The sequence below is a fragment of the Bidens hawaiensis genome, unplaced genomic scaffold (assembly GCF_021521415.1).
Source record: "Bidens hawaiensis isolate Kalapana, Puna unplaced genomic scaffold, B.hawaiensis_p1.1 tig00019034_1, whole genome shotgun sequence".
NCBI lineage: Eukaryota > Viridiplantae > Streptophyta > Magnoliopsida > Asterales > Asteraceae > Bidens > Bidens hawaiensis.
The window spans coordinates 111946-126590 of record NW_027492890.1 but is presented as its reverse complement, the minus strand read 5'-3'; the positions used below and the strand labels follow the sequence as shown (position 1 = coordinate 126590).

The following is a 14645-nucleotide window of genomic DNA, read 5'->3' as shown; positions in this document are numbered from 1 at the left end:
GGTTTGTGTTTAGTCGTTTGTTCCTTTTAATGTCAGATCAACACAAATATTCACCGTTCGCAATCGCTTGGTTCATTTACAAGCCTATCATGTGACATTTGAGCCAAAACAAGGTACACCTCAGTACGTATTTACCGATTAAGCAAATAAACGCCTTTTGCGTAACAAAAGAATGATTAATTGAACAGGTCGGGTTATGACCCAGATATCTCAGGGGGGGGCCATCTATAAGTGATATACGTTTAATACAAGCTAAAATATTAGTAATATGGCCTTAGTTCGATAGAAAACAAGTTAAACGAAAACATGCTCGTTTAACTACCCGCTATAGATTTAAAATAGTTACAAACCAAGCATTGTATCATCCGATAAGCTGAAAAAGACATACCAAACACTTATTTGAAATGTTTTAAGCGATCCGTGAAAATATTTTTGATTTTTACAAACATATAGTATGTTTTTATAATTTTACACAAAACTAGCCGAAAAACACTCGTTTTCGCACTGTTTAACGCACCCGATAAGTTTTTCGCGCCAAAAACCGAACCCGAAATAAATTTGGACTGGGCTTTTCGTATTTGGGCTTGAGGAATCTAAAACTTGGGCCAAAATGGGCCCAAAGTGGGCCCATGGACTTCCGGCCGCAGCCGCCACCCCACCCCCTCTTTTTCTCCTTTCACATATAAACTAGAATTGAGATATTTTTACACATATTTTCAAACACAACTTCTGGAACCCTTCTTCTACAGCCAAAACCAGCAAGAAAACTAAGGAAAAACCTTATGATTAATCGATTTTTGATTCGTTTAAACTCGTTTAACAACATATAAACATGTCTTGATTGTTAAAAATCATAGTTAACCATGTAAAACTCTCAAAAAATCATTCAAAAACATACTTTGATGTTAAAACTAGTTTCAAATCAGAATCATGATCTTTTTTGGCCATAAACATGGATTAAAGGGTTGAAACGGCGTTTTTACGGTTCAAAAAAAGTTCGTTTTTGTGCACTAGCCGAAACCCTAAGTTAAAGGGCTTTTCTATTGATGAAACCTGATTGGTTTGTGATATAGAACTTGTATCTAGCATGAATAGAAGCACAAGAACCTGAAAACTTGATTAGAAAGTCGGAAACGAGCCAAACCCGCTAAGGTAATGCCGAAACACTCGCTTACGGGCTGTTTAGGTTATGGTTGTGATGTGCATATTGTTAGGCCTTGAAAGTTTTCAGGGACATCAGGGACCATGTCAATGAGTCCCTGTTCAAATTTGGTAATTTTTCGACCATCTGAGAATATTTGGCGAATTTATTACCGAATTGGGACGTTTATTTGGGAAAAATAGCTAAAATACTTCAAAAATTATGAAATTTTTCTGAGAACTCAGATTTGATGTATTTTGATCACATATGAATTTTGGGATCATTTTGAGAAGTCTAAAGGTGTTTCGTGTATAAGCGTTCGTGTGAATTTTTATAGCCGAATTTGGGCCGAAAAGAATATCGCACGAGCTTTTTACATTCTATAATTGATATATGTTTATTTGGGACATGAATTGAGCATTCAGGAATTTTTTTGGAATTTTTGGAAATTGTTTGGGGTAAACGGACGATTTTCAGGCAAAATATAGCTGATAAAATGAATTTTTATAAATTAATAAATCAGTAAATAATTCCAGAAATATTTTTATATAAATCTACATATTTTAATTGATAAGTGGCTAAATTTTCATAATTTAATGATTAACGGTTAATTAATTATGCTAATTTGAATATTAAACAAATTCAGTTTTTATAAAAACCGACAAGGTCGCGATTAACGAATCTGAGGGAATATCAAAACACCAAGAGTGATCAAAAATCATATTTTTGGACCAATTAAGTAAAAACGAACTTTTCTATGAGAAACCTGGACAATTCGGGTGAATTGTGCGCGTTTCCTCTCAAATCAAACTGAATAATCGGAAACGGGCCCCGTGGCTAATCCAGGACCCCAGTATGTGATTCTTCTTTATAACTTAATCATTTTATTAACCAATACATTTACCCAAGCTTATTTTCCCATAACTTTTTTCTGAACGCATAAGCTAACAACTTGGCCCAGCTGGAAAAACGGGAATCTGAGCCAAGTTTAGTTTTAAGTATTAGACATTGAACAACATCACAACCTAAGCCTATTGCCACTTTTTGGGCGTTCCAGCTACACCCAGATTAGTTATACAGCCCAGTTTAGTATTGAGATTATAATAATATTAAAATATTAATATTATTATAATATTGATTATAGGAACTACTGATAGCAGACGAACAAACCACGAGCTGATACAGTACTAATTATCTACTAAACCGTGAGTTTCATGACCCCACTCTTTAAACATTTTTACGAACTTTTGGGGTGAAAAGCATGTTTGATTACATATACATACCTGAAACATGTATTGATGTGAATTATCTAAGTGCTAACACACGAAAGTCCCCACTAACATAGTGATTAACTTCGAGCCGGTGGCTTGTGAATAGTACTATTGGTTTGACAAACCCAAACGGAGCCGGCATGTATTGCTGAGACTTTACCCCGTTTGCACATGACCATAATTATACAACACGCTATGTAGTGTTAGACATAGCTACTTGGGACATGTTGTGGGCGGAAAGGGGCCACAGTGGTTGATTGAGCGTGGGAAATGGATGCACGCAGCACATACAGTCAAGGCTTCACTATAGCTTAGCATAATTACATCATTTACATACATACATACTTATTTCATGATTACAAGTGTTAACTTGTGAATACTCATTACTGTTTTCTCGAAACTCGTGAAACTCACCAACTCTAGTAGTTGACCCGTTTTAAACTGCTTTTCAGGTGTACCTAAATCGGAATGATTTGGTGATCTGTTACTTGCCCAAGGTGTGTGGTTGATGCTATGTGAATAGAGGCAAGGGAGTTAGTAGTAAGAACGTATAGTTAACGAACTAGTTTTGTTTGTATCACCTAGACTGTAAAACAATGATAGAATAAAGAAATGTAATATATTGTAAATTAGCTTGTGATGTTTCTTTATAAACAATGTGTTGATACCAGAGGTGTCTGTTACATTCCCGTTACGCTTCCGCATTATGCTAGTCGGGGTGTGACATATCAGTACTTGATTTATGTTTTTAAAAAGTTTAGTTTTTTTTTGAACTGTAATGACTAAACTGAAAAGTTTAGTTAATAATAACTAAAATCCAATTTATTTATTTTACCATTTCCAGCTGGCAAAATGACGTGTTTGTGGTAGCCGAACCAGGTGAGCTTGCAATGCGAAACATGTAACATTTCTTTTTTAAATTATGTTGTGATAGTTTAAAGTTTAATTATTGTGATTTATGATCAGGTGAACTTATTAGAAACAGTTATTTGGATGATGCCAACAAAGTATTCATTAAAGATGCTGAAGATGGACTCAGAGCTTCTAATGAGATATATGATCTTTTGATTGAAGAAGATTGCAGAGTCGGTGATCATTCAAATGCATTAACCATCGCGTACAAAATGGAGGAAGAGGGCCGGATGGCTACCACTTATCACTTCAACTGTCTTCTTAGTTGTCAGGTTAACATTTATATTCCACCGTTGACTCCATGAACACTCATATTAATGAACTTCAGGTTCGGTCTATATATATTTAGCTTCTAGCTTTTGTTACCATATTAATGCATATGATAATATTACAACACAAACCTAACACGAAGTTCGCGGCTCTGGGTTTAATCCAAACGAGTTCGGGTTAGTTCCGCCTTTTCGGTCGAACTTACGGTCACGTTTCGTGTTCGTGTCATTTTGAACCATCTACCCAAATTCAAATGTTAAACAACATTTTAACTCAAAGAAACATGATTTGTATTTTGCAATGAGCAACGCGGTTCTTGTGGAGCTTCTGAAATGGAAATAGAGAGATTAGAAGTAGTCGCATATTGGTCGGGTCGGCTCAGACATGTCACATCAAAACAGGTCGGGTTGGGTCAATCCGGGTCAGGTTTGGCGAGGCGTTTAAAGACATCCGCTTGCATATGAATATTGAGGTAAGAATCTCTCCATTCTGTATTTTGATATGTTTAATATCTATGATTTTGAAATCAAGATGGTAGTTATTTTGGAAATCAAGATTGTAAATCTTTAGCATTTTTTTTTTGATCACCTGGATGTTTATTTTTAAACTTTTAAACTTTTATGATGGAAGTATGTGGCCCAGTGTACTTCAAAAGGTTATGCTCTATATTGTAAATAAATATAACATAAAACAATTGCCATTTTTAGTGCTTCCATGAACATTTTTTCTTTCTTTATTGTTTTAAACAAAATGCTCAATTCATATTGATTATATTTCATTAAGTTTAGCATGAAAGGTATCTAATTTGACTATTAAAGGTCAACCATGGAGTCTTTATTGTACTAACACTTGTAACTTATTTTGTAGATTTCATTCACTAGAAGAATTTGATGAAGGAAAACGAAGCAGCAGAAAACGTCTTGATGGACATAATCATAGGAGAAGAAAGCTTCAGCCCGATACGGCACGGGCTGCGGGTCTTTTCTTCACTCACCAAGGTTCGTTTCAAATACTAATTACTGGTGTGTCGGGTAATGGTTCATTTGATCTATAATCACCTTTTTTCCCTTTTCTTGAAAGCATTTTGTAAATAATTAATGAGTTATAATTAAAGCATTTAGTCAGTTGTAGGGGGAAATCTGTCGGTTTAGACTTAAAACGAGCCAAAAACCGAAGGTTTTGGTTTTTGTGTTTTTGAAAACCGTTCGGTTTCGGTTCATTACGGTTTTCACAATGGGTTCGGTTCGGTTTTGATTTCTTCAGTTTTGCCATCTGGGCTTGAAATCTTTGGGTTAAAAAATATGGCCCAAAATAATGAGACTATGCCTGAAATTTTTGGCCTAAATTTCTTTTATTAATTATTGACTAATTGATTATTACACATTAAATTTTGGAACCATACCATTTATTAATTTCTTGCAAATTACTTAACAATAAAAAAAAATCATAATCCATTAGTTCAATATTAAAAGTCAGTTTTTTTGGTTTTCACAGGTTTGATTCGCTTATAAAAGTCAGTTCCATTTTTTTACTTTTGGTACATGTAAAACCGAAACCGAACCTGAAATTTGGTTTTTACAAAAACAGACATTGGATCGGTTGGGTTCAAATTTCGATTACTTCAGTTTGGTTGTCAGTTATTTCGGTTACGTGTCGGTTATTTCATTTACTTAAATTGTAAAAACTGACCATAGTTGACGTCTTGAGTCTTTCTTTGTTTGCATAAAACCAATGAGTAAATGCTAGAAAAAGTGGCTTCAAGATTTCATGTTCAATTTTTGAAAATGCTCAAGCAAAAGGATCTAGGAATATGGTATTTTCTAAATCTGTTTGTTTTCTTGCCTTATCACTTTGTTTTTCAAATAATATAATGTAATTATGTTTAGCTATTATAGGTAGCGGCTGAGATTAAATGTGAGCCATGGGTGAGGAGACATTTTAAAAGCATCTTCATGTATATTACGGTGGTGTCGACTAATCCTGCTTTTACCGTCAATGGCAAAAGAAGCGGACAAATGCTTGATCCCGATTAGACGTTTTGAAAGTCAAGCCAACATATGCTTAAGCATATCAAATCACCATCTTGAGCATTGGCAACCATTATGGAGCGGTATTGGGCCATTTTAAAAATGTATTGGGCTATTTTAAAAAGGTATCAATTTGTTTCATCTCAAAACGGGTCATTTTTAATAGGCATTGATTTGGTCCGGGCCTACACCTACACGGGTATGTTCTTAGCAGTGCGAGATAGCATCTTTACGAAGAATTCATTTACTTATCATTGTCTTCCTAATTGCCCAACTCTAGCATTTGATGATGTAGTTAATTTTTAGGTATGCATATTTCACTGCTGTAATATTATGGTTTTTAGTTTGTTTTAATACTTCACTACATTGATTCCCTGCATAGAATCGATGGTCAATGCAGTTGCAATGAGATGGGAGATTAGAGAATTAGAAGAAAATTATAACTCATTTGTCAAAATGGTTTTGCCTAATAACCCATGAATAGATAGGATGGATGAAAAGAAAGATGAGGCCAAGAATGAATGTGAGACTTTCACATCATCCTCATTATTTTAGTTTATTAGTATAGTTAGATTAAAAAAAACTCACGCGGGCTAAAAGCTAGTATAATAATAATACCTTAGGTATTCTTGGTGAACAAGAAGTCAAAGAAACTGAGCCGGCAAACCTTTTACAAACTCCAACAATCTCGGAGCAAAAGAAAAGGAGAGCCGACCAAAGCCCTCCTGACACCCTTTTCATCTTGCGCCGTCATGGCTGAGATTGATATATTGAGGAATATTAATCATCATAATATTATTGTCTGCACGAGATGATCAAGCTTATTTTCGTCATTTAATATTATTAAGATCATTACTTTTAGGGTTTTAAAAAAATATGTATTTAAAATTGTGTGAAATTAGGAGCCTGGAAAGATACATCTGGTGTTTGGAGTATTGTAAGGGAGGTGACTTGTCTATGCTTATTCAAAGGCACCATGGTCGGATTTCGAAATCGACATCGGTGCACTTCATGCAGCAGCTAGGTGATCTGTCAAGAGTATTTTCTTTTACATGTTATTGATATTGGTGTCTAGTGAGTAATTTGAGTTGTGTATGATTGTTTGTTTTGTAGCGGCTGGTTTGAAAATGTTTCGTGACGATCAGATTATATATCGAGACCTGAAACCGCAGGTTGGTGTTGATTTATTATTTCTATATGCATCATGTTTATGTTATTTTTAAATGCATGATCACATGTAGTTATAACTTCATTTGTTGATGAGGTCTAAGAATCTTAAATATGTTGGAATTGTGAGTTTGTTAACTTTGCCTAGGAATCTTGATAAAAACTGACTTTTAGGATCATAACAACCTATGACGTCTGATGGTTTTGAGACTTGGATTGAATATGATTAGTTATGAATAAGAACACAAAAGAGGATTGCATTGTGCATACAATGATAATAAATAACTACCTTATATAGGAAAACAAAACAACGTAAACAAGAAACCCTAATTGGAAAATAACAAACACCTGATAACATGCGAGAGAACCGGCCAACAACTAAACGTTAGCAAACGGCTTTTATTAAAAAATTCAAATATTAAACACGTGCAATCCAACTCAGTCTTCAGCCCATAACCTTATCCATATCAAGTTTGAATTACTTTTTATCAACGTCCGCTGGTTCACATATCTATTTTAAATTCAGTATTTATCTTTATTTATTGTATATTTTATGTGTTGAGCAGAATCTTCTACTGTCTACAAATGATGAGAATTTGATATTATAGATTTTGCGGATTTTGTCTTGCAAGGTAAAATTATTTCAGCATTACATATCACTCTGAGTCAACGAGTCATGCTTTGTAGCTTGTAAATAAAAAATACATTTAATCATATTTGCAGGTCTTTGCAACCTAGAAACCTTGCAGAAACAAAACAAAATATGTAACACAAACTCAGGCCACGTTTCCTGAGTTAGCGTTTAACTAGTATCATTACCCGCGCTTCGTGACAGGTCTTGGTAATTGATAGTAATATTTTATTTACTGTAAAATATGTTTTTGACATTAGTCTTCAACTAATGAACTTAATATTCTAAGACATATCAGAAAGACCAATGTGCAGAAGAATTTACGAACTTTCTCAACAGCAACTAATACGAAACAAATAAAGCCATAGTACACGAACGAACATAATACAATCACTTATTATGAGAAGACTAATACAAATCAGTCTTTGATTTACAATCTGAGCCTGCTAAATCTTTCCAACCAAATTCTTTAAATAATTCAATTATTACCCTTGCAGTTTAATCTGTCAATTTGATTACCCCTATAATATCACTTCAGTCGACCCCAATTTGCAAGTCAAAGCGTGTAGTCTGTTACAAATTTGGACAACGGGTTAAAAATTATTCTTAAAAGACAGATTAATATTGTTGTTAGTGTGTACACTCCTTTTGGTTGAATCATGTTGATGTCAGATCAATATTAAATTATAAAATGGCTAGAAATATACCTCCAATTTCTTGTTCAATCAGATATAATTTCATCACTGACAAAATCTTTATAATTTCGTCACACATAATCTAAAGGGTTATGTGTACCTTTACAACCACAGCTTGAATAACCCCAAACTCCATAGCCAATAACAACTTTTAGTGCTTAACGAATCATGTCTTCAGGTACAGTAACAAAAGGTTCCAACAAAGATATTGGCATATGATCAAACAAAGTGAACAAAACTATGCGAAATTAATTGTAATAAAATGATCTGTAATCTACTTTCGAAGGAAAAACATTTTGTAAAAAAAAAAAAATAGTTTAGATGGTACCAAATTTATCTTTCAAAAAAAAGATGGTACCAAATTTCGTTTGGTACATAGGGTATATGCTTTATTAAAGTTAAATTTGCGTCTTCTTGTTCTTCACAAATGCATATAACTTAATATCATAGCTCAATTAATGATTGAACACCCAAAAATGATTAGGTTGGTTTACTAAACTTAAACTCCTACATTGGTTGTCGTTAACCATAAAACTTGTTAGAACTGTTGTATCATTTTATTTGACTAAATTTGACCGGTTATAATTTCCAACTATAGTTATACCTTTTGTTTTTATTGTGATAATTTGCAATTGGATATTTGTATTGAAACAAGGAATCCCAAGTCTCACATTGTGAATACAACCTGCTTAACAATCCAGGTTTTTTTTGGGCTTAAAGCTTAAGAAGATGTAATCACTATTGAAGCTATATCAAGCACGTCACTGTGAAGAAGTTCGTATTGCGCAAAGGAAGAAAAAAAGCTAAGCCAAAAGCCAAGGCCCGAAGGCCCGTTGACATAAAAAAGTCATCTAAATTTCCAGCTCTACTTTTAAGGATTGGAAAATTTGAGGTACGCAAATCTTTTACACTTTTCATAATGTTTTGTGTGGAGCTTGGTTTTTACCTATTTTACTTATTAGCGGGGTGATCCGAGTTATGTTTATCCAAATTCATTTGAAGTCCATGATAGTTTCACTACAACTATTGTCTAATTTAAATGATCTTGGACAAACATATCCCAGATCATCCCGCTAACAAGTAAAATAGGTCAAAACTAAATCCAATACACAAAACAATATGCAAAGTGTAAAAGATTGTGTACCTCCCATTTCCCATTCTTTAAAAGTTGGGCTGAAAAGTTGGACGTCTTTGTTATATCAACGAGGCTCAGGCTCTTGGCTTAACTTTTTTCTTACTTTGCGCAATACAGGCATCTAAACAAAAAACTGCTCGATATAGCTCCAATGTTAACGACGTCTTCTTCAGCTTTAAGCTCAATAGACGTGGCTCATTAAGCGGCTTTTATTCAGAGTGTGAAAACAGGGATTCATTGTTTCGTATTTAATTACAATTAAAAAAAATTATAACTACATCTGGAATTATAATGGGTCAAACCAAATGATACAACAAGTTAGTTAAGTCAATTGTAATGTTAAAATGCGTCCTATTGATATTTTTGACAATTTTTCTTTTAACTTAAACTATCGTTTTTAATAACCTTATTTAAATAGCCGATTTTAACCCGATGTCATTTTACCGAACATATGATTAGGCGTTTTACATATTTGTAATCAAGAATTCAAACAACACTATTTTCTAGTTAATGACAACCAATCTAGGAGTAATGTGCACATTCCTTTGTCATGTTTGGGTACCCATAAAAATGGAATGAATTATTACTTTATAATGTTTGGTAGTCACAAAAAAACGCAGGATTAAAATAGAATTGATAAATATACTCCTATCTTACAATATAAAAAACTTACCGAAATAAAAAACAGTAATTGCGACTATGGTGGTGGTGGCAGCAACAACGGTGCTGGTGGTAGTAAAATGGCTTCGGGTTAAAATTGACTATTTAAAAACGTTATTAAAAAAGATAATTTTTAGATAATGTTTAAGAAAAAGTATCAAAAATAACAATTTGTTCCCTTTTTATCATTTGAGTCGACTCAAAATCACCTGCTGTATCTGTTTATTTGACTAAATTTGCCGGTTATAATTTCCAACTATAGTTATACCTTTTGTTTTTATTGTGATAATTTGCAATTGGATATTTGTAGTGAAACAAGGAATCCCAAGTCTCACATTGTGAATACAACCTGCTTAACAAGCCAGGTTTTTTGGGCTTAAAGCTGAAGAAGACGTAATCACTATTGAAGCTATATCAAGCACGTCACTGCGAAGAACCTCTTATTACGTAAAGGAAGAAAAAAAGCTAAGCCAAAAGCCAAGGCCACGAGGCCCGTTGATATAAAAAATTCATCCAAATTTCCAGCTGTACTTTTAAGGAGTGGGATATGGGAGGTACGCAAATAGTTTACACTTTTCATATTGTTTTGTGTAGTGGAGCTTGGTTTTTACCTATTTAACTTATTAACGGGGTGATCTGAGTTATGTTTATCCAAATTCATTTGAAGTCCAAAATAGTTTCACTACAACTATTGTCTAATTTAAATTGTCTTGGGCAAACATATCCTGGATCATCCCCATAACAAGTAAAATAGGTCAAAACTAACTCCAAAATACAAAACAATATGCAAAGTGTAAAAGATTGTGTACCTCCCATTTCCCAATCCTTAAAAATTGGGCTGAAAAGTTGGATTTCTTTGTTATATCAACGAGGCTCGGGCTCTTGGCTTAACTTTTTTCTTACTTTGCGCAATACATGCTTCTTCACAAAGAACTGCTTGATATAGCTCTAATGCTAACAACGTCTTCTTCAGCTTTAAGCCCAATAGACGTAGCTTATTAAGCGGGTTTTATTCACAGTGTGAAAACAGGGATTCATTTTTCCGTTACAAATATTTAATTACAAACTATCGCAATAAAAGAAAGGTATAACTACATCTGAAATTATAATGGGTCAAACCAAATGATACAACAAGTTGCTCTAGTCAATTCAAATGATAAAACGGGTTGTATTGATATTTTGAACAATTATTCTTATAACTGAAACTAACTTTTTTAATAATCTTATTTAAATAGCTGATTTTAACCCGAAGTCATTTTACCAAACATAAGATTACGCGTCTTACATATTTGTGATTTGAATCAAGAATCCAAGCAACACTATTTTCTAGTTAATAACAACCAATCTAGGAGTAATGTGCACATTCCTTTGTCATGTTTGGGTAAACCATGAGAATGGAATGAATTATTACTTTATTATTATGTTTGGTAGTCACAGAAAAATGCAGGATTGAAATATAATATACTCCTATCTTAGAATATAAAAAACAGTAATTGCGACTATGATGGTGTTGGCAGCACAACGGTGCTTCTGGTGGTAAAATGGCTTCGGGTTAAAATTGACTAGTTAGAGAAAGTTATTAAAAAAGATAATTTTAGACAAGGTTAGAGAAAAAGTATCAAAAATATCAATTTGATCCCTTTTTATCATTTGAGTCGACTCAAATAGACCTGCTGTATCATTTTATTTGACTCAATTTTATCGATTATAATTTCCAACTATAGTCATACATTTTGTTTTTATATTGTGATAATTTGCAATTGGATATTTGTAGTGAAACAAGTAATCCCAAGTCTCAAACTATGAATACAACCTGTTTAACGAGCCTGGTTTTTTGGGCTTAAAGTTAAAGATGACGCAATCACCATTGAAACTATATCAAGCATGTAACTGTGAAGAAGCCCGTATTGCGTAATGGAAGTAAAAAAGCTAAGCCAAAAGCCAAGGCCCCGAGGACCGTTGATATAAAAAAGTCATCCAACTTTCCAGCTTTACTTTTAAGGATTGGGAAATTGGAGGTACGCAAATCTTTTACGCTTTTCATATTGTTTTGTGTTGTGGAGTTGGTTTTATTAGTGGGATGATCTGATTTATGTTTATGTAAACTCATTTGAAGTCCATAATAGTTTCAGCACGATTATTGTCTAATTTAAATGATCATGGACAAACATAACACGGATCATCCCATTAACAAGTAAAAAAAGGTCAAAACCAACTCCCATACATAAAACAATATGAAAAGTGTAAACGATTGTGTACCTCCCATTTCCCAGTCCTTCAAAGTTGAGCTAAAATGTTGGATGACTTTCTTATATCAACGAGGCCCGGCTCTTGGCTTAACTTTTTCCTTATTTTGCGCAATACGTGATTCTTCATAAAGAACTGCATGAATTAGCTCCAAAAGGCATGGCTCATTAAGCGGGTTTTATTCAGAGTGTGAAAATAGGGATTCATTGTTCCATTACAAACTATCATATAGTGGCGGAGATGTAAGGAAATAAGATTATTGTTGATATTTCAGTTATTTGTTCGGTTTTGAGGTTTGGGGATACAGATGATGATAGGTGTGAGTTTAATAAGGATTTGATTCGGGGACTGTTTGTTAGGTTAAAGTATAAGGGGAACTTTTCTAAGTATATGTATAACAAGACGAATTTATGTAAACAGTAAAAGTATTTGTTGCACGTATAAATACACTGCCTTGGGGGAGAAAAGGAGGTTATGATGAGTGTCGGGTAATGCTCTAATCGGCTTTTGATGCTCTTAGTTTGAACAAGCCCATTTAATTTTTCATAGATGGTCTTATACCATCTAAAGGAGAAATGCACGACGAGGAAGAACAAGTTTCTCATGTACCCGAGGTTTCTCCAGCTAATTATTAACCACTTAGAGCCGAATTTGGTGAAAGACCCAGAAGTTGAAGACAATCTGATGGTTCTAGAACACATGAACAAAGACACTATAAGGAGAATCAGAACATACAGGAGTCAGACCAAACCATGCTACAAGCGGTTGATTGGTCACCCAACTCATGTAGATTATATTGCTCCACCTAATGACCGTTGGATCCATGACGATTCGGATTCAGAATGTGAAGGTGATGGCGGTGTTTCTGGTGGTGAAGGTGGTTCTGCTGGTGATGCTGCAGTTCGTAAACGTAAAAGGATTGCGGTTATGGTTGAATAGCTAAAGAAACAACGAATCCGTTGTGGTTCGGGTGCTGAAATAAAGGATAGACCTTCAATTCCTGTTAATGTATCTACTCTGTCTGCTCCGAAGATTTCTACTTCTCCAAGCTCACCGATGATTATTGTTGTGACTACATCGTCTACTGATCCGAGGGCTCCGTTTATTCCTCGACCGATCTTGTCACCGATGCCTACTTCACAACAGGATCTAGCTCCGACTAGTCCACCGATTCCAGTTCAACAAATACATAGGCCTGACTACTCATTCATGTCATTCAACAGACCACAAGGACCGATGCAGCTTTTTCATCCTAATTTTTATAATCTTCCAGCCCAACATCAAATGTTCCAGTTGCTGAACCAGATCCACATGCAAGAAAACCATATGGCGGCAGACAGGTTATTTCAAGAACATATGAAGATGGAGCAACAGAATATTATGAGGCATGTCTAGTACATACAACGAGAAAATCGGGAATTACATGCTCTGGTTTCTACTCAGGGGGAGAGATTGGACAAACAGGAAGAACTTATCCTTCAACTTACCTATAAAGAAGACGTGTTGAAAGGAGATGAAGGGTGCCGTGATGAGTATGGTTAACGCGGATGAGATCGAAGAAGGCGAATTTATTGAACACTCGTTGACAAAGGAACAGATTACCTTACTTCTGGGATTAAACGAGGGGGCGGTTAAGGAATTGGGAAAAGAAGAGGACATAGAGATGTTAGATACTGGGAAGGTGAGATCTGATACGAGTATTCCGGCTGGGAATACGTCGTTTAATTATGATGACATGGAGGTCGAAGACATAGCAGCTGAGGAATATCCCGAGATGTACACGTGTACTAATACTAACGAGGGAATTCCGTTCTCTACTACTGAGCATTTCAAAGCAACTGAAGAATGTATACAAAAGGAGAAGGAGAAAGAGAAGGGTAAGGAGAAGGTGTCTGATACCGAGATACAACGATCTTCTGCTGGTATGTTTACACATAACGTGATGAAGACGAATAAGATGATCGAGGCCTTGCGCTTTAGTGAACGTGAGACTTACAAGCAATCGAAGGCTCAAGAATCTGCATACTAGTTGAAGTAGTTCGTAAATGTGAAGACGGTGAATGGTAATATTATTTCATGGTTGTACGACTCGGATGATGATGATGACGACGACGACGACGATGATGATGACGACGACGATGACGATGACGATGACGATGATGATGATGACGACGACGATGACGTTAACGATGACGATGACGATGATGATGGCAATAATTAGCCATTTTTAGAATAAAATTAGATCAAATAGATTCCAATGGTTCAAATTTTATATGAAATAAAAAATAATAAGAATAATAGTTTGTAACTTACCATTTGCTAGTAACTTATCATAATTATTACACCATTAATGAGTATGAGTTACAAAATAAAATGCTTTATATTTCACTAATATACCCTTGTATATAAATAATCAGAAAACAAAAAAGAAATTATGTGATTGGTTAGAATCTCTTCCCGCATTTCTCGCAATAAGAAACACTTTTGAA

At 34.6% G+C, this 14645-nt stretch overlaps 1 long non-coding RNA gene across 1 annotated transcript; it reads left to right on the top strand.

Annotated features, from left to right (window-relative positions):
- The first annotated feature begins 6521 nt into the window (after positions 1 to 6521).
- LOC143557532 (uncharacterized) lies at positions 6522 to 7399 on the top strand. The gene is made up of 3 exons (XR_013139593.1): positions 6522 to 6645; positions 6735 to 6793; positions 7355 to 7399. It is a non-coding gene; the product is annotated as an uncharacterized LOC143557532 (long non-coding RNA).
- Positions 7400 to 14645: the final 7246 nt, after the last annotated feature.